The 20,609-nt window shown below is 40.6% G+C and overlaps 1 pseudogene; it reads left to right on the forward strand.

Moving 5' to 3' along the window:
• The window catches only part of LOC121443196, a 37,975-nt pseudogene that overhangs the window by 14,865 nt on the left and 2,501 nt on the right, over positions 1 to 20,609 (forward strand).

Below are 20,609 nucleotides of genomic sequence, written 5' to 3' on the forward strand. Positions count from 1 at the left end.
CCACAAAATTGGAAAATGTAAAAGAAATTGACAATTTTCTGGATAGGTATCACATACCAAAATTAAATCAGGACCAGGTGAACAATAGACCTATAACCTACAAAGAAATAGAAGCTTTCATCAAAAGCCTCCCAACCAAAAGAAGCCCAGGAACAGTGCAGAATTCTACCAGAACTTCAGAGAAGAGCTAATACTTATACTCTTCAAAGTGTTCCACAAAATAGAAACAGAAGGAACACTGCTAAACACTTTTGATGAGGCTACAGTGTAGTATTAGGAGCGGCGGGGCTGCGTCCTCAGCACCCCAGCCACCTGCTAGCTTACGCCTCGAAATAATTACACGGACACTGTTTACTTTTAAACACTGCTTGGCCCATCAACTCTAGCCCTTACAGGCTAATTCTCATATCCCGATCAACCCATCTCTAATAATCTGTGTAGCATCAGTCTTACTGGGAAAGATTCTAGCCTACGTCCATCCTGGGTCTGAGCTTCATGCTTTTGCCTGGGAGAGGGGAGCATGGCCTCTGCTCCAGAGAGCAGAGCTGTCGAGTCTGAGCTCACTTCCTCTTCCTCCCAGCATTCTGTTCTGTTTACTCCACCCACCTATGTTCTAACCAATAAAATGGGCAAAGGCAGTTTCTTTATTTTTTAACCAATGACCTTCCTCCATCACTATAGTTACCCTAATACCAAAACCACACAAAGACTCAACCAAGAAAGAGAATTACAGACCAATCTCATGCATGAATATAGATGCAAAAACACTCAATAAAATGCTGACAAACTGAATCCAAGAATATATCAAAAAAAAAAATCTTTCACCAAGATCAAGTTGGCCTTATCCCAGAGATGCAGGGATGGTTCAGCATATGAAAATCTATAAATGTAATCCACTATACAAATGAATTGAAAGAAAAAAACCATATGATCATCTCATCAGCTGCTTTAAAAGGATCCAACAAAATCTAATAGCCCTTCATGATAAAGGTCTTGGAGAGATCAGGGATACAAGGAATATACCTAAACATAATAAAGTCAATATATAGCAATCCAACAACCAACATCATATTAAATGGAGAGAAACCCAAAGCAATCCCACTAAAATCAGGAACAAGATGAGGCTGTCAACTCTCTCAATATCTATCCAACAAAGTTCTTGAAGTTCTGGCTAGAGCAATAAGACAAAAGGGGATCAAGGGGATTCAAACTGAAAAGCAAGAAGTCAAATTTTTGTTATTTGCAGATGATATGATAATATACATAACTGATACCAAAGACTCTACTAGGGAACTTCTACAGATGATAAATACCTTCAAAAATGTGACAGAAAACAAGAACAACTCAAAGAATCAGTAGCCCTGCTATATACAAATAATAAAGAATCTGAGGCAATCAGAGAAGTATCAACCTTCACAACAGCCACAAATAACACAAAATATCTTTGGGTAACACTAGTCAAAGAAATGAAAGACCTGTTCAACAAGAAACATATCTAAACATAATAAATGCAAAAAACAGCAAGTCAACAGCCAACATTGAAATAAACAGAAAGAAATTCTAAGTGATTGCACTAAAAACAGGAATAAGACAAGGCTGTCCACTCTCTCCATATCTATTCATAAGTGATCCCAAGAATTCTACCAGGGAACACCAACAGCTGAAAAACATTTTCAGTAATGTGGCATAATACAAGATCAACTCAAAAAAAAATCAGTAGCCCTCCTGATAGATACAAATGATAAAAAAAGCTGAGAAAGAAATCAGAGAAATATCGCCATTCACAATAACAACAAATAACATAAATTATCTCAGGGTAACACTAACCAAAGAAGTGAAAGACCTGTTCTACAAGAAGTTAAAGTCTTTGAAGAAAGAAACTGAAAGAGATATCAGAAAATGGAAAGATCTCCCACACTCTTGGATAGGTAGGATCAACATAGTAAAAACGGCAGTCCTACCAAAATCAATCTACAGATTCAATGCAATCTCCATCAAAATCCCAACGCAATTCTTCACAGACCTCGAAAGAACAATACTCAACTTCATATGGAAAAAAAAAACAGGATAGCAAAAGCAATGTTGTATAATAAATGAACTTCCAGGGGCATCACTATCCCTGACATCAAGCTCTATTATAGAGCTATGGCAATGAAAACAGCTTGATATTGGCATGAAAACAGAGAGGTAGACCAATGGAATTGAAATGAAGACCTGGGTATTAATCCACACACCTAGGAATTCCTGTTTTTTGACAAAGAAGCTAAAATTATGCAATGGAAAAGAGAAAGCATCTTCAACAAGTTATGGTGCTGGCATAACTTGATGTCAACATATAGAAGAATGAAAATAGATCCAAATCTATCTCCATTCACAAAACTCAAGTCCAAATTGATTAAACACCTCAATATAAATCTGACCACACTGAACCTGATAGAAGAGAAAGTTAAAAGTAACCTTCAAGGGAGCCACTTTAGGGTGGGCAAGCGACTTGACCCTAGAGGGGCTCCCTAGTGCCCAAGATGAGGTTCCCAGTTAGTTCCTTGGGCAGCTGAGGATTGGGAACCTGAAATGACCCTATCCTAGAGCAATACTGACGAATATCTTGCATATCATCATAGAATCTTCATCTGGTGATGGATAGAGATCGAGACAGTGACCCACACAGGAGCACTGGACTGAGCTCCCAAGGTCCCAAGGAGGAGCAGAAGGAGGGAGAACATGAGCAAAGAATTCGGGACCACGAGGCGTGCATCCACCCACTGAGACAGAGGAGCTGATCTACGGGGAGCTCACCAAGGCCAGCTGGACTGTGACCGAAAAAGCATGGGATAAAACCGGACTCTCTGAACATGGCGAACAATGAGGGCTGATGAGACACCAAGGACAATGGCAGGGGGTTTTGATCCTACTTAATGTGCTGGCTTTGTGGGAGCCTAGCCAGTTTGGATGTTCACCTTCCTAGATATGGACGGAGAGGACCTAGGACTTACCACAGGGCAGGGAACCCGGACTGCTCTGTGGACTGGAGAGGGAGGGGGAGAAAAGTGGGGGGAGGGGGAGAAGGGTGGGAGGAGGGGAAGGGAAATGGGAGGCTGGGAGGAGGTGGAAACTTGTTTTTTGTTTATGTTTTTTTTTTCTTTTCGCAATAAAAAAAAATAAGTAACAAAAAAAAAGTAACCTTCAATACATGGGCACAGGAGATCACTTCCTAAATTTAACATCAGTAGCACAGACACTGAGAACAACAATAATTTAAATTAGACCCCCTTAAATTGAGAAGCTTCTATAAGACAAAGGACACAGTCAATAAGACAAAAAGACAGCCTACTGAATGGGAAAAGATCTTCACCAACCCCACATCAGACAGAGGACTGATCTCCAAAATATATAAGAAATTCAAGAAAATAGACATCAAAATATCAAATAATCCAAATAAAAAATGGGGTACAGATCTAAACATAGAATTCTCAACAGAATTTCAAGTGGCTGAAAGACACTTAAAGGAATGTTCAACATCCTTAGCCATCAGGAGAACACAAATCAAAATGACTCTGAGATACCATCTTACACCCGTCAGAATAGCTAAAATCAAAAACACCAATAATAGCTTATGCTGGAAAGGATGTGGAGTAAGGGGAACACTCCTCCACTGCTGGTGGGAATGCAAATTTGTACAACCACTGTGGAAATCAGTATGGCAGTTTTTCAGAAAATTGGGAATCAACTTACCGCAAGGCCCAACAATACCACCCAAAGGATGCTAAACCATATTGAAAGACATTTGTTCAACCATGTTTATAGCAACATTATTTGTAACAGTCAGAACCTGGAAACAAATGTAGATGCCCCTCACTTAAAGAATGGAACAAGAAAATGGGGGTACATTTGCACAATGGAATACTACTCAGTGATTAAAAAAAGTGATACCTTAAAGTTTGCATGCAAATGGATGGAACTAGAAGAAACCATCCTGAGTGAGGTAGCCAGACCCAGAAAGATGAGCATGGTAAGAACCCACTCATAGGTGAATACTAGCTCTAAAGCAAATAATAAGGAGCCTATAATCAATGACCCCAGAGAAGTTAAGTAACAAGAAGAACCCTATGAAAAACATGCATAGATCCCTTGGAAGGGGAAATAGATAAGATCTCCTGAGAAAATTGGAAGCATGGGGGTGATAGAAAAGGGAAAGTAGAAGGGGAGGAGGGGAGAATTGGAGGGAGAGGAGAACTTAGAGGGAATAGAAAGCTGAGATGTGGGGAGGACAGAGATGAGAGCAAGGGATGAGATATCTTGATTGAGGGAGCCATTATGGGGTTAGCAAGAAGCCTAGCACTAGAGAAATTCCCAGGAATCCACAAGGATGACCCCAGCTAAAACCCTAAGCAATAGAGGAGAGTGTGCCTAAACTGGCCTTGCCCTGTAGTCAGATTGATTACTATTTTAAATGCCATCATAGAACCTACATCCAGCAACTGATGGAAGCAGATGTAAATAACCACAGTGGAGCATTGGTCTGAGCTCCCAATGTCCAGTCAAAGAGAGGGAGGAGTGAGAATATGAGCAAAGAGGCTAAGACCATGATGGGGATACCAACTAAAATAGCTTACCTGAGCTAATGGAGCCTTCCAACTCTGGCCTGACAGCAAGGGAACCAGCTGAATGTGGGTGACAGTTATATGGCTGAGATGACTGTAGGGCTACTGGCAGTAAAACCAGGATTTATCCCTACTGCTTGTTCTGGCTTTTAGAAATTCATTCTCTCAGAAGGGATACCTTGTTCAACCTAGATACCCTGAGGGCCTCAAAGCAATGTGCTAGACTTTGTTGACTCCCCATTGGAAGATATACCCTCTCTGAGGAGTGGATAGGGGTGTGATGGTGTGTGGGAGCAGGAAAGGTGGAGGGAGCAGGAGGAGGAAAAGGAGAGGAAAATGGATTTGGCATGTATAATTAGAAAAAATACTTTTTTAAAAAAATTAAAAATAATAATAAAAACCTGGAGTCAGATATAAGGATTAATACAAAAAAATCAGGGAAGCAGAACAGTCAAACACTAGAGAGTTCTTATCTCTTTCAATGCTCAGACCAAAGGCATGATCCTGTCTATTCAAATCCTCAGACTGCTGCTGTCTCTATGAAACCTCAGACTACATTTGGCTCAGTGAATCCTCAGACTACATCTGAGTTCCTATCTCCTTCACCTTATATTCAGTCCTCTATTTGCCCATCCATATCTCTGTCTCCACCTTCCTAGTGCAGGGATTAAAGGCATGTGATCCCAAGTGTTGAATTCAATCTCATGTAGCCCAGCGTGTTGAACTCACAGAGATTCAGCTGCCTATGTCTTCTGACTGCTGGAATTAAAAGGTGTGTACACCAAAGCCTGGTTACTATAGATAACTACTGGCTTAACTCTGCACTCTGATCTTCAGACAAGCTTTATTTGTTAGATTACAAACAAAATATCACTACAAAAAAGTCCTTGGAGCGTGGCTAGAAGAGACCTTACAATCATCATGACAACACCCACAGTGTGAATCCACGGGCTGATTTGGAGGTCTACCACACTCCAGAGAGAGTCAACATTGGACTTTGGGGAGCCATTGCATGCCTACAGGACCCTCTAAAACTGAGAATGCAGAAAGTCACTGATGCAGCTAAGTGATGGACTTGTCCCTGTGCTTCCTTAGTACAAACCTGCTGGGGTTTCCAGTCAGGCCATCAAGGGGGACAACAACCACCACCTATCCTTGTTCTCACATGGAAGATCATAAACACTGACTCAGAAAAGATCCTGGGCCATACTTCCCAAGAAGCCTCTTTAGGGACTGACTCTCCTGATTTGTACTTTATCTTGGGGATGCTTTATGGTTGGACTAAGATATCTGATGCTAAGTTATAAGAAGTCACCCATTTTTATGTTTGCCCTGGACATGATAGAGATAGGCCCAGATAGGGAATAGTGGGGGGTCAGCAACTATTTCTGTGCTTCATGGAGCTGTCTCCATGGGTCACACATGGTGGAAGGCCCCCAAGAGATAGAGACTTTATCAAACTAAAAAAGGTGAATGAAACAATGTGGGAGCTTGATGGTCTTAATTTTCTGGAGAAGGGGCATGCAAATCTAATTCAATTCACTGATGCTGGTAAGAAGACATATGGTTGGAGTCAGGAAAACCTGGGGCCTTAGGTTATATCACCAAATGAAAGGATCAATAGGGAAAGACCTAGAGGCATTATTCACCCTGTAATTAGAATTTTGGCCCCTACAGCCATGAAAACCCTTGAGCCACAATAAGGTAATGGTTACCCAAAAGCCTAGAAAATTAGGTCTAAGAAAGCTAAAACAGTGTCTTTGACAAGGACTGACCTCACAAGCCTGCCCTTCAAACCAGGTCACTTTAACCTATTGAGACACTATGGGAGCTCCTTCTGCTCCTTCAGGTAATAGCTTTAAGATACCAGTCCACTTAGGCATGGTCTCTTATACTATAAATGCAGCTGTAAATCATGCGCTCACTTTCTTGCTTCCAGCTCTCACTTCCAGCTGCTAGACTCTGTTCCTGTTCCCCATTTGTGAAGAAAATTGTGATTTAGGAGAATGATCTATAAGTATTCCCTAAATAAATAACCCTTTATCATACATAATTCTGAACTAGTGTGGGATTATTTTGTATCTTCCTCCATCATCTGGCTCCCAAATCTGGGGACCAGTCCACACTTTTTGGGATCAGTCCACCAACCATGTGGTGCATTACAGACTGACTCTCCTGTCCACGGCTTTAGCCAGCCCTCAGACTCAGCAGGCTGCAGCTCGAGGATCCCAGTTCATGACCCACACACCAGCCCACACACTGCTGCCTGCGATCCTTGAAGTGTACACAGCCCACAACTTGCACTAACGGAAAACTTTGAGTCATCTCTTTATCCTGGGCCCCAACTCTCAGAATCATTTGATTGCATTAATAACTGTTCTTAATTTGTTAAACAAAGCATATTTTCCATACCTAAGTAAGCAACACATGCTGTTCACTGCTGCTAATGTCTCTCGGTCACATGGCTGCGAGTGCGACACCTGCTGGCCGCTAACGATTATTACACCTGCTCCAATTCATTAGAATTACTTTACGACAGGTAAGATCTGAAAAACTACAAAAAATGACTGATAACATCTAGGATTTCAATAATTATTTTGCTTATATTATGGAAGATATTGTACAAGACTTAGGCTATTTTCCTTCCTATTTTTTGATTCTAGGGATTTGCTTTGTTTTCAATATTATCTCATTAAAAATGGTTCAATACTATGGAGAGGGATAATATCAGATTGGCAAAATTTTCTGAAAAAATTTGTGGTGTTGAATCTGTCAGAATCTGTTGAAAAGTTATATGTCCAAGGATGAGACATTATCTTTACTGGACAAGTCGGAATCCTCATTAGAACAGACCACTGGACAGGAGATTCAGACTTTTAAAAAGGCAGTAGTAAAAGATTTGAAAAGATTGAAGAATTTATTGAAATTGATGAGCAGGGACAGAAGGTACAAGGACAGGATTTAGCCTCATCAGTACATGCCAAACCCCTGGATGAGTTATACAGAGTTTCAAGAGCATGTCGAGTAATTTCCTCAGAGAAACCATCTAGTACAAAGAATGCTAAGGTAGTCAAAGAATATGCATGGGAACCAATACATATGAGTGAACTAAAAGAAGTAAAATAAGCACTAGTTTCTTATGGGCTACATTCACCATTTGTCAGGGAAGTGGTGAAAATGTGGTCTTTAAGCACTAAAGCAACCCCACAAGACTGGCTTCAATTAATCTCAGCAGTCCTAGAAAATGGACCTTAGCTGCTTTGGAACTGTTATTGGAGAGAAGAGGCAAAAAAATTTAGAACAACAGGGGAAAGTAAAAGGATTGAGACTTCCCAAGATAAAATTCTTGGCAAGGGTCATTACTCTGATCCTCAGGAACAAGCTCGCTATGATGAACACACCTTGTCCCTATATAGTACAACAGCTTTAAACGCATGAGATGGGATTCAGGAACCAGAAAAGAGGACTGAGTCATATATTAGGGTTAAACAGGGCCAGAGAGAATTCTTTACTGACTTCCTGCAAAGATTAACTAAGGCTGTGACAGACCCTGAAGCTAGACATGTAGTAATTGAATTCGTGGCTTTTGAAAATGCCAGCATAGAATGTAAGATTATCCTTGGACCTTTAAAGGTTAGATCAGCACCCTTAGATAAATGGATCTTGCATAAAATTAATGTTTAAACATTTGATTGTAGTACTGAAGCTTGGGTAGGAGAAGTGATTTCCAATGGTATGAGAAGACAGCAAAATGCCAAATGTTTTAATTGTGGAAGAATGGGACATCTAAGAAGGGACTGTAGATAAGAAATTCCTAGGAATAATGTCTCCTCTAGGAATGGCAAAAATAGGAGGATTCACCCTTTTGGTATATGTAGGTGTGGCAAAGACCAACTGAAGCTTGGGTAGGAGAAGTGATTTCCAATGGTATGAGAAGACAGCAAAATGCCAAATGTTTTAATTGTGGAAGAATGGGACATCTAAGAAGGGACTGTAGATAAGAAATTCCTAGGAATAATGTCTCCTCTAGGAATGGCAAAAATAGGAGGATTCACCCTTCTGGTATATGTAGGTGTGGCAAAGACCAACATTGGACTAATGAATGTCAGTCAGCAAGAGACAGACAAGGCAAACTGATACCACTGGGAACTCCTTGGGGCACCTCTCACAGGCCACTATGTCAAACAAGGCCCAGCCATTCCCATGAACTGTGGAGAACATGTCTCACCAGAAATATTAAACAATCCAGTGAATACTGTAAAAAAAAAAACATACCATAGTTCTGGACGATGGAATAGACCTGGAGGACTAGTCAAAAATTCCAGTGGGAAATAGGAAACGTATATTTTGGCAGACTTTTATAAATGATCAGAGACCAAAGGTAAGAGTGCATATAAATGACATTGTAATTGAGGAATTACTAGACACAGGTGCAGATGTGACTATCATTACTCCAGAATCTTGGCATCCAAATTGGCCTATTCAAGAGGCAGATATTCAATTCCAAAGAATTTGAACCCTATCTCAAGTAAAACAAAGCATGAGGTGGGTTGAATGCATAGGGCCAGAAGGACAGAAAGGAAGGCTAAGGCCATATGTAGCTAATATTGCAGTTAATTTATGAGGCTGAGACCATTTGCAGCAATGGAATACACAGGTTGACAATGCTGCAGTCCCAAAAACTCATGTTTCTGGGAAGGATATAAGATATTATAAAGGAAGGTCACCAGCCATTCAGGCTGGACAAGAACACAAAGTAACTATCAAACCTTCAGAGGTACTAACAGCCTTGTACTGAGAAACCCATATAGGTTAAAAAGTAGCATTTAATAGAAGACAAACTGCAGGCTTTAGAAAAGCTGGTACAGGAGCAATTAGATGTTCACCATATTGAAGAATCAAGCAGCCCTTGGAATTCTCCTGTATTTGTTGTTAAAAATCTGGAAAATGGAGAATGGTGACAGATCTAAGAGCTCTCAACAAGGTTACCCAACCTATGGGCCCTCTACAATCTGGATTAAAAATTGCTCCTGAAAAAATATAAACAGGAGATTCTGTCAATTACCTAGGTTATAAAATAGGTTTATAGAAAATTAGAACACAAAAGAAACAGATTAGGAGAGAATGGTTGTGGACTCATAATGACTTTTAAAATTTTTTAGATGATATTTCCAGTCTATGGCTGGCTGTTGGGATAATACCTGACTTAATAGTTAATTTAAACAAAACCTTAAATGGTGACAAAGACTTAAGTAGTCCCAGAGAATTAACAGCTTACGCTGAAAAAGAATTGATAGTCATTGAAGAAAAATTACAGGAGGCACATGAAGATAAGAGTAAATCCAAAATCTTAATTTTATTCTAGTCATATTGCCTTCCAGAACATCCCATACAAGAATCTTAATGCAGAGGGAAGATATCTTATAATAGATAATTTTACCACATAAGCCAAGTAAAAAAAATTAAAAACTTATGTGGAAAAAGTATCTGAGTTCATTATAAAAGGTAAATTGCAACTTCATCAATTAGCAGGCATAAACCCAGCAGAGAGTATAGTTCCTTTTACTACTGATGAAATAAAAAAAAATGGGAAGACAAAGAACCTTGGCAAAGAGCTTGTGCTAAATTTTGGGGAGAAATTAATAGCAATTATCCCAAAAGCAATAGACTTAACCTTATAAAGAGAACTACTTAGATTCTTCTCTGAATTGTACATGACGCACCAATAACTAGGGCCTGTACATTTTATACAGATGCAAATAAACCAGGAAAGGCAGGTTACAAATCAGAAGATTAAGGTGGAACAAAGCCCTTATACTTCTGTCCTAAAGGCCGAATTATATGCTATTCTCATGGTACTAAGGGATTTTAAAGAACCTCTCATAGAGTTACTGATCGCAATATTCAGAAAGAGTTGTCTTGCATATTGAAACCACTGAATTTATACCAGATGATGCAGAATTGAGTTTATTATTCATATAGGTTCAAGATATAATCAGGAATAGGCTTTGTTCTATATACATAACCAACATCTGATTCCATACAGGTCTGCCAGGTCCTCTAGCACAAGGTGATGCAGAAATTGATCAATTATTGATTGGAAGTGTATTTCAGGCCTCTGAATTTCATTTTAAAAACATCATGTCAATAGCCAAGGCTTAAGAAAGTTTTCTATTACATGGCAACAAGCTAAGGAGATTATAAAGAGATGTGCTACTTGCTCTTTCTATAGTCAAACACCATTGCTTGCAGGGAATAACCCAAAGGGTACTCAGAGGAATGAGATACGGCAGATAGATTTGTTCCACTCTATGAAATTTGGTAAATTAAAATATGTACACCACACCACAGACACGTACGTATTCAGGTTTTCAATGGGCAACTGCCTTGAACTCAGAAGTTTCCAGGAAGAAGATGGGGCCTGACAGCAAGACCTCTGCCTGACTGAGATGATAGCATGATGCTGATAGCGCTCTATAAGACTGGTATTTATGGGTACCAGCTTCTGAAATGGTGCGCCTTCTCATGATGTTCTGGCCAGAACTCCAAATAAGATCTTCAGGAAAATAAAAAAACAACCCTATCAACTGCTCAGAAATCATTTGCATCTATACATCTAGTTAACCATCACTTTACTTTTGCAGGATCCCATTAGGATAACATTGCCCCCATGATAGTGGAAAGCAATCCTAGGAGACAACTCCCCCATACCCCCCTAAAAAAAGTTTGTCCTTAGGGTTGGGAACACTGTTTAGGGGTTGTTGATTATTACTTGTACTAGATAGAGGGTTGGGGTGAAAACTGTGTTTGTAGAAAATAAAGGGATAATAATAGTTGATAATAGAGTGAATAATTGTGAGCTATTATTTATGGATAATTTACATTGGTATGGTTTTGTATATTGATACAAGTTCAAATTATATTTATTATTTTTGTTTACATTATTTGTATACCTATGCAAAGTTATTCTGTCAGATTGTATATATGCATGTTTCTACCTCTTTTAGAACATTTTGTATATTGATACAACTTTTAGAATATTTTCTCATATTGCATTTAGCATGTGTTCCTTGCTTAATATTGTTTATGCTGGTTGTAATTCTAATTATACTTGATATCTGTTCCTAGTGTATATAGTTTTGTATTGGGTTTGGAACTCTCTTATTAAAACAAAAGGGGAAGGTACTGTGCAAGCACATTCCACTTCTTCAGCCAATAGCCTTTAAGATACCAGCCCAATTGGGTATGGTCTCTGATACTCTAAAAGCAGTTGTAAAGCATGTGCCTGGTCTCTTGCTTATGGCTCCCACTTCTGGCTGCTAGACTCTGTTCCTGTTCACACAGAGGACTGTTATGTAGGACAGTGATCTGTAAGTTTTCTTCTTAAATAAATAACCCTTTTATTATTCATAATTCTGAACTGGTATGGGATTATTTTTGTGACTTCCATCATCAGCTAACCTCACAATGGAAACCAGGATGGCATAGGTGGGTCTTCTATCTATCTGTTGTTTCATTGGTTAATTAATAAAGAAAACTGCTTGGTCTGATAGGTCAGAACATAGGTGGGTGGAGTAGACAGAACAGAATGCTGGGAAGAAGGGAAGTAAGTCAGACGCCATATCTCTCCTCTCCGAGATGGATGCAGGTTAGAATCCTCCCAGTAAGCCACCACCTCGTGGTGCTACATACATTAATAGAAATGGGTTAATCAAGATGTGAGAGTTAGCCAGTAAGAGGTTAGAGTTAATGGGCCAGGCAGTATTCAAATGAATACAATTTGTGTGTTATTATTTCGAGTGTAAAGCTAACCATGCGGGAGCCGGGCGGGACAAAAAGCAAGCCTGCTCACCTCATCACTTCACCAGGAGATGTGCTACATTGGGGAAGGGGTTTTGAACTTGTTTCCACAGGGGAAAAAGCTATGGATACCATCAAAATTGATAAAGATTCAGTTTGAAAAGGAGAAACCTCTTGAGAAATAGAAATGATGGTTCATACACAAAGATGACAATTATGCAGGTGGTAAGAAAACCTCATAAGGATTGGGGCAGGGTTCTGTTCTTGTCCTTGCAGGAAAATATTCATCTTCAAAGAGTAGAGAGACCTTGAACATCTAGATGCCTAAAGATAAAAAGATAGCTATCCATAAAGAATCAACAAGCAAAAAGAAATCTGCTTTATGATGCTGTATTATCAGCATTGTAAATTTTGATTATTTAGACACATATACATCTCTACTTAAAAATAAGAGCTGGCTTTGGAGCTGGACAATGGCTATCCTTCTCTAAATCCAAGCAAGGAGTTAAAAGAAAAGTTCAGAATTTCTGTCTCATGTCAAGAACCATCTGGTATGGTACAGAAAGAAGATATATTTAAAGGAAATATTTTACTTTCTCCGTGACCATTTTATTTATATCATATCTTTCATTGAACATATGTCTATATGAATAATGCTTTAGTTTTCCCACAATGAACAGTAGATTTTCCTGCCATAACATTTGAAGCTTCCAGGAAGAAGATGGTGCCCCACAACAATGACTCCACCTGATTGATATGACGTCATGATGCTGGTAACGCTATTATGAGACTAGTTTTTGGGTACCACCAGCAGAAATGGTGCACCTTCTTACAACATTCTGGCCAGAACTCCAAATAAGAACTTCAAAACAAACAAACAAAAAGACCCTATGGACTACTCAGAGACCATTTGCACAAAACAGTAATCTTGAAACTTAACCATCATTTTATTTTTTACAAGATCCCATTGCCCCATGACAGCAGGAAGCAATTCCACAAAGCACAAAGTTTGTTCCCTCTCCCCACAAAGTTTGTCCTCACGGTTAGAGACACGATTTAGGGTTTGATTATTACTCACATAGGATTGAGGGTTGGGGTAGAAATTATGTAGGCCTAGAGATAAAAAAAGGAAGATTGAATAGGATAATAGGTAATTTAGTGTGAACTTATTCATACTGATAATAGTAATAATAGTGAGTAATAGAGTGAATACTTGTGAGCTATTATTTATGGAAAATTTACACTGGTATAGTTTCTTTTTTTATTTATTTATTATTTATTTATTATCTTTACAGTGTTCTGCCTGCATGTATCCCTGCAGGCCAGAAGAGGGCACCAGATCTCATTACTGATGGTTATAAGCCACTACGTGGTTGCTGGGAATTGAACTCAGGACCGCAGGTAGAGCAGCCAGTGCTCTTAACATCTGAGCCATCTCTCCAGCATGGTATAGTTTCTTGTATATATTGATACAAGATCAAATTATATTTGTTATTCCACTTTACAACATCTGTACACCTACGTGAAGTTATTTTGTCATATTGTATGCATTCATGCATGTCTCTACCTCTGTTTAAGACATTTTGTATATTGATACAATTTTAGGATGTATTTATCATATTGCATTATATATTTCTACCTCTGATTAAGATATTTATACATTGTAACTCTAACCAAACAAGTGGAAAACTTCTATGACAAGAACTTTAAATCTTTAAAGAAAGAAATTGAAGAAGACACCAGAAAGTGGAAAGATATCCCATGCTCTTGGGTAGACAGAATTAACATGGTAAAAAATGGCAATCTTACCAAAAACAATCTACAGATTCCATGCAATGCCCATCAAAATCCCAGCAAAATTCTTCACAGACCTTGAAAGAACGGTATTCAATTTCATATGGAAAAGCAAAATAACCAGAATAGCCAAAACAATCCTATGTAATAAAAGAACATCTGGAAGCATTACAATCCCTGACTTGAAACACTACTACAGAGCTACAGTACTGAAAACAGCCTGGTATTGACATAAGAAAAGACAAGAGGACCAATGGAAACAAGTAGAAGACCCAGATATCAATCCACACATCTTCAAACACCTGATCTTTGAAAAAGAAGCAAAAAATATCAAACAGAAAAAAGAAACCATATTTAACAAGTGGTGCTGGCATAACTGGATATCAACATGTAGAAGAATGAAAGTAGACCCATATCTATCACCATAAACAAAACTCAAGTCCAAATGGATCAAAGACCTCAACATAAAGCCAGCCACAGTGAACCTCATAGAAGAGAAAGTGGGAAGTACACTTGAACACATTGGCACAGGAACCACTTCTTAATAGAACCCCAGCAGCACAGACACTGAGAGAAACAATTAATAAATGGGACCTCCTGAAGCTGAAAAGTTTCTGTAGAGCAAAGGACACGGTCAACAAGACAAAACGACAGCCTACAGAATGGGAAAAGATCTTCACTAACCCCACATCAGACAGAGGTCTGATCTCCAAGATATGCAAAGAACTCAAGAAATTGGACACCAAAAGAACATATGATCCAATAAAAAAAAAGGAGTACACACCTAAACAGAAAACTCTCAACAAAGGAATCTAAAATGGCTGAAAGACACTTAAGGAAATGTTCAACATCCTTAGTCATCAGAGAAATGCAAATCAAAACAACTCTGAGATTCCATCTTATACCTGTAAGAATGGCCAACATCAAAAACACTGATGACAACTTATGCTGGAGAGGTTGTGGGGAAAAGGGAACACTTCTGCACTGCTGGTGGGAGTGCAAGCTGGTACGTCCCCTTTGGATGTCAGTGTGGCGATTTCTCAGAAAATTAGGAAACAACCTTCCTCAAGACCCAGCAATACCACTTTTGGGTATATATCCAAAGGATGCTCAATTGTGCCACAAGGACATGTGCTCAACTATGTTCATAGCAGCTTTGTTTGTCATAGCCAGAACCTGGAAACAACCTAAATGCCCCTTGACCGAAGAATGGATAAGGAAAATGTGGTACGTTTACACAATGGAGTACTACACAGCAGAAAAAAAAATGACGACAGCTTGAATTTTGCAGAAAAATGGATGGAGCTAGAAAACATTATTTTTTGGGTGTGGTAACCCACACCCAGAAAGACAATTATCATATGTACTCACTCATAGGTGGTTTTTAAACATAATGCAAAGAAAGCCAGCCTACAAACCACATACCCAGAGAACTTAGACAACAATGTCAACATGAAGGGAGACTTACATAGATATAATCTACACGGGAATCAGAAAGTAAAAAAAGAAAAGATCTCCTGAGTAAATTGGAAGCATGGCCGGGTGGTGGTGGCGCGTGCCTTTAATCCCAGCACTCAGGAGGCAGAGTCAGGCGGATCTCTGTGAGTTCGAGGCCAGCCTGGTCTACAAGAGCTAGTTCCAGGACAGGAACCAAAAAGCTATGGAGAAACCCTGTCTCGAAAATCAAAAAAAAAAAAAAAGAAAAGAAAAGAAAAGAAAAAAGAAAAAAAGAAAAAAAACATAAATTGGAAGCATGGGGGCCTTGGGGGAGGATTGAAGTGGGAAGAGGAGAGGAGGGAGGGGAGCAGAGAAAAATGTAGAGCTCAATAAATATCAATAAAAATGTATAAAAGAATAAAAAGCTATGATATGAATCTCTATTCACTTGGTCACCCTGGTTAATTACTCTCCTGTCATCATTGGCTGTGCCTTTGATCCACTTAATGTTGGCCTTAACCTATGGACCTTGCATCATTAACGCGCTAGTCAAATTTATAAAGAAGCAGATCTCTATGGTCCAACTAGTGGTTCTAAAAAACAATACAAGCCTATAAATTTAGAAGAAAAACATCTCAAGGATTTTAAATTCTACTCAAGGGGGGATGAGAGGGCCAGGGAGCCAGACCACAGGCATGACAGGTTTCTAACAACCCCTGTCAGTGACCAGGCCTTAGTTTTGGTTTACTGGAACTGGCTGGAGTTGAGCAAGCAGTTCTTGGAAAAATCACAACTCAGGAGCAACCAGTCACCAGGGACCCCACAGCCTTCTACTAGCTCAGCAGATGCCCCACAGCCTCCTACTAGCTAAAGATAGCTTTCCCTACCCTGCTGTTGCAAAGTTCCTAGAGCCACCTGCCAATCCCATGAAAGTTTGATTTATACCCACCAACCATCCCTCAGAATAACCTCTCCTCTCTAGAATTCCCTCACGCTGTATAAAACATATGTGTGAGCTTCTCTGGGGATTGCCATTTGCCACCCCAACATGTTGGCAGTTTTTTTAATAAATGTTCTTGCTGACTGCATACATGACAGGTGGTCCTTTATGGGACTTCTCTCGGACCCTAATAGACAGCTCATAAAGCAGATCAGCTGAAATGGTTTCCCACCTGAGTTCCCTCAACCTAGGTGTTCCTCTCCTTCCTGCCCAAGGCTACCGACTGTATGGACAGGGTAGGCTGATGGGGCATCATGCACAGCTTCATCAGTGAACCTTAGAAGAAGCACTGCCATGATAGCCTAGGCTAAACACCATGGGAAGCAGGATTTCTGTACCATAATTTCCTCCTTTCATTAGCCCAATTTCAGCCTTCATGACTGCTGTTGGTCTTCTGGCATCTGCTCTATCCAATCCCATCTTTTAGCTAGGAATCAGACATCCCCATTGGCTGCTGCCTATTTATGACATCATTCTCCCTCCTACCCTACCAGCACCTGGTAGAATCTTGGTGTTTCCATGGTGATGCCTGTAAACAAATTTGGATCATCACAGATCACTTGTGACCAGTGACCAGTAAGTGCTGTCTGATACTGGACACACTTGCCACTGAGGTCAGCTGATCAGACAAGGATGACCTTCCTCCATTGTACTGTGGATTGCTGATCCTCTCCCCCGACCATGTCAGGTAAGGAAAGAAACTTTAACATGTTTCTTTTGATCACTTCTCTTACTTTCACTATGCTTTTAAATCTTTGTTTAATGGGCACACTATTCATGTTGATATAGATATCTCCGGTTGAATGTTACAGTTAGCTTTGGTTCTTACCAGGGGTTAGAAAACAGAAATAAAAGAAGATAAACTGCACAGATGGCTGTAGAGGTACATGTAGGTAGTTGGGAATTGAATGTTACAGACAGCCAGAGATTTTAAATCTAAAGGCACAAGATAGCATTATATTCCAAGCCATTTTTAGGCAACCACACTGCTGAGATTCCCTATCAAATATAGAAAACAACATCCCACTCTGGTCTCTGGCTCTTAACATCTACCCAGCCCAACTTCCAGAGCATTCCCAACACCTTATGTGCACTGTTGTGCTGGATGATTTCAACAGGGGCTGGGTACTCCATGGTCAGTTGTTCTCTGGACAAGAACTGACACATGGGGTGGGGGGAATTCTCACAAGGATGCCCACTAGAAAGAGTTACAAGAAATTAACAGTTACTGAGGAACTGATCATTTAAGATTCAGTTACCAACTATTAGATTAAGAAACTATCTTGTTCAGAGAGGAACCCATACTACATTAGCATTCCCAAGATGTCACATGAAACACAGGCAAGCAACGTGAAATGTTATCACCAGGCTATTCGTGCAGTCATATATGCATACGCACTCAATGGCTATACAAAATAAGACATCATGACTTATACAAGAAGTAGAGGGAAACAGGAGGCGTTAGGGGAGGAACATATAATTACCTAAATATAGTACTTATATATGAAATTCCTGATACATCATTTACTTAAAAAGCTCAGAGTAGAGACAAGCCCGGTGGACATGGCAAATGTCTATGGAGCCAGAACTCTGGATAGAGAAGCAGGCCTATCTGTGTGATTTCAAGACCAGAATGAGACCCTGTGTCTACACAGAGTAAAAATCTGCACAGAATAGGGTAAAGATACAGCCATGAGAAGCTGTTAAGGTTCTCCTACCTCTAAACACTTTTGTTCTAGGACACAGTTGTAAGGCGGTGTCAAAGCAGGTATTAGAGCAAGACAAAGCAGGGGAAAGAACAGTGGTGTCTAGAGCACAGTGAGAGTTAAAGCAGATCAACTGGGAATTACAGTTCCACACAGGAAGAACCGGCAGCTTATTAAATGAGTGCCATCCTATATAGTAACAAGAATCATTCTGAACCCATTTGTCTGGGATATGTGAGGGGACATAGGTGTTAGACTCCTCCGGATAGTACAACCTGGAGACAGCACTGCTCCTCACAGGAAGCGAGAAAGCTTCCATCTCACCATTTTCCCACTGTCCTCTTGTTTCCTACAGAAAATTGTCAAAGTGCACCATTCTTTGGGGCAGAAAGTGCTCTGCAGCCCTCTGTGCCTGTGCTGAGGAATGCCACACCCTCAGCAGGAAGTGTGTGCAACTTCTATGGGGTATCCACCCCAGCCGCGAGCTCAGCATGGCTCCTGCCATCAGACTCCAGCACTTGTTGCCAGCAGCTCGTAGACAGTGCCTCCCTTTACCAACGAGCTGGCACTACCACGTTGACTGCACTGACCAACCAGAACCAGATCTCCACCCTGGCACTCCCCTATGCAGGTGTTCTCCAGTGTGATCTCACAGGAAGCTCTGACAGGAGAGAAACTGCATTCCAGGACTTCACTGTAACTATCATTGACCAGAATACCACACTCTCCTCCCTGGCTATGACAGCCCAGTGTGATAACATTCTAGATCCCAATGCCTTAGTCCCTCTTTATCCGAGACTCTCTGCCAGCCTCGTCCAGGCCACACCATCAGAGGTGCCAAATCAAGGATACAACCTGGCACCTTCCTACCAGGATGGCAGCCAGCTCTATTACTACAGCCTCAACAGCCTGGGCCCTCTGATGGCTGGAGAACTCGAGCAGTGCCTGCAGGCCTATCGCCTTGTGTCCTACTCTGGAACTCAGGCCTCCTCCCTGCAACCAGAGATGGTGATGATGCTAAGGGAGTTTCATTCAATGAACGTTCAAACACCTTTCTCCACCTCTGCCTTCTACTATCCCTCATCTGCTCAAGCCATGCCGGACAGCAGCCTTCAAGGTGAGAACAGAGCCAGGAGGGGAAGGAGTGAGATCAACCCTCGAACAAAGAGGGCACAACTTACCTCTCAGTAGTGGACAGTCCATACAAAGGGAGAATGTAAGTTCTGATAGGTTAGGTTTGCCTCGGGCTAATCATCGCAGTCTTCAGTCTCTATAATGAGAGAATGTAGGGCAATGAGTGGCATCCATCACTCATTAAGACATGTCCAAGGACTACCCCCACAGACACGTATGTCACCCTGCAAGCTAATTCATCCCATCCATCAACACACAGCAGTCACCTCTTTCCTAATTTATTGCTCAGGGCTCTAGAGGACACAAAGGCCTTTCTGTTTCCATAACACTTGATTTTCCCTGTGTTGAGATCTGACTCTGGAACAATGCAACTCCAAACCAGTCCTGGAGGAACTACTCCCAGATTCCAAGTGCTGGCCCTGCAATTCTCTTACAAATATAAGTGCATCCAGAGTCCAGTATAACCCATGTACAATTGCTAAGTTGGGTAAAGCTTCTCTCTCTCTCTCTCTCTCTCTCTCTCTCTCTCTTTCTCTCTCCCTCTCTCTCTAAGACCATGATCATTAGGACATGTTTTCTACAACACAGTCACACTCAAGCCCAAAGATTTTACAATTTTGTTTGTTTGTTTGTAGTGATGAGATGAGCAGGCCTGCTTTTCATCCCGCACAGCTCCTGCACGGCTAGCTTAGCTCCAGAATAATTACACAGAAACTGTATTCATTTAAACACTGCCTGGCCCATTAGTTCCAGCCTCTTATTGGCTAATTCTCACATCTTCCTTCAACCCATATTTAATAATCTGTGTAGCACCACGAGGTGGTGGCTTACCTACGTCTATCTTGGGCCAGAGCTTCATGGAGACTGCCCCATTGCCTTCTTCCCAGCATTCTGTTCTGTCTACTCCACCCACCTATGTTCTAACCTATCAGGCCAAGCAGTTTCTTTATTAATTAACCAATAAAAGCAACACATAGAAAGAAGACCCACCTACATCATTTATTCTCTTTGCTTTGCTTTTCGAGACAGGGTTTCTCTGTTCCACCCTGACTGTCCTGGAGCTTGCTTTGTAGACCAACCTGGCCTCGATCGTAGAGATCTGACTGCCTCTGCCTCCTAAGTGCTGAGATAAAAGGT

The sequence above is a fragment of the Microtus oregoni genome, unplaced genomic scaffold, assembly GCF_018167655.1.
Source record: "Microtus oregoni isolate MIOR12 unplaced genomic scaffold, Mior012 000102F_ref0000329, whole genome shotgun sequence".
Taxonomy (NCBI): domain Eukaryota; kingdom Metazoa; phylum Chordata; class Mammalia; order Rodentia; family Cricetidae; genus Microtus; species Microtus oregoni.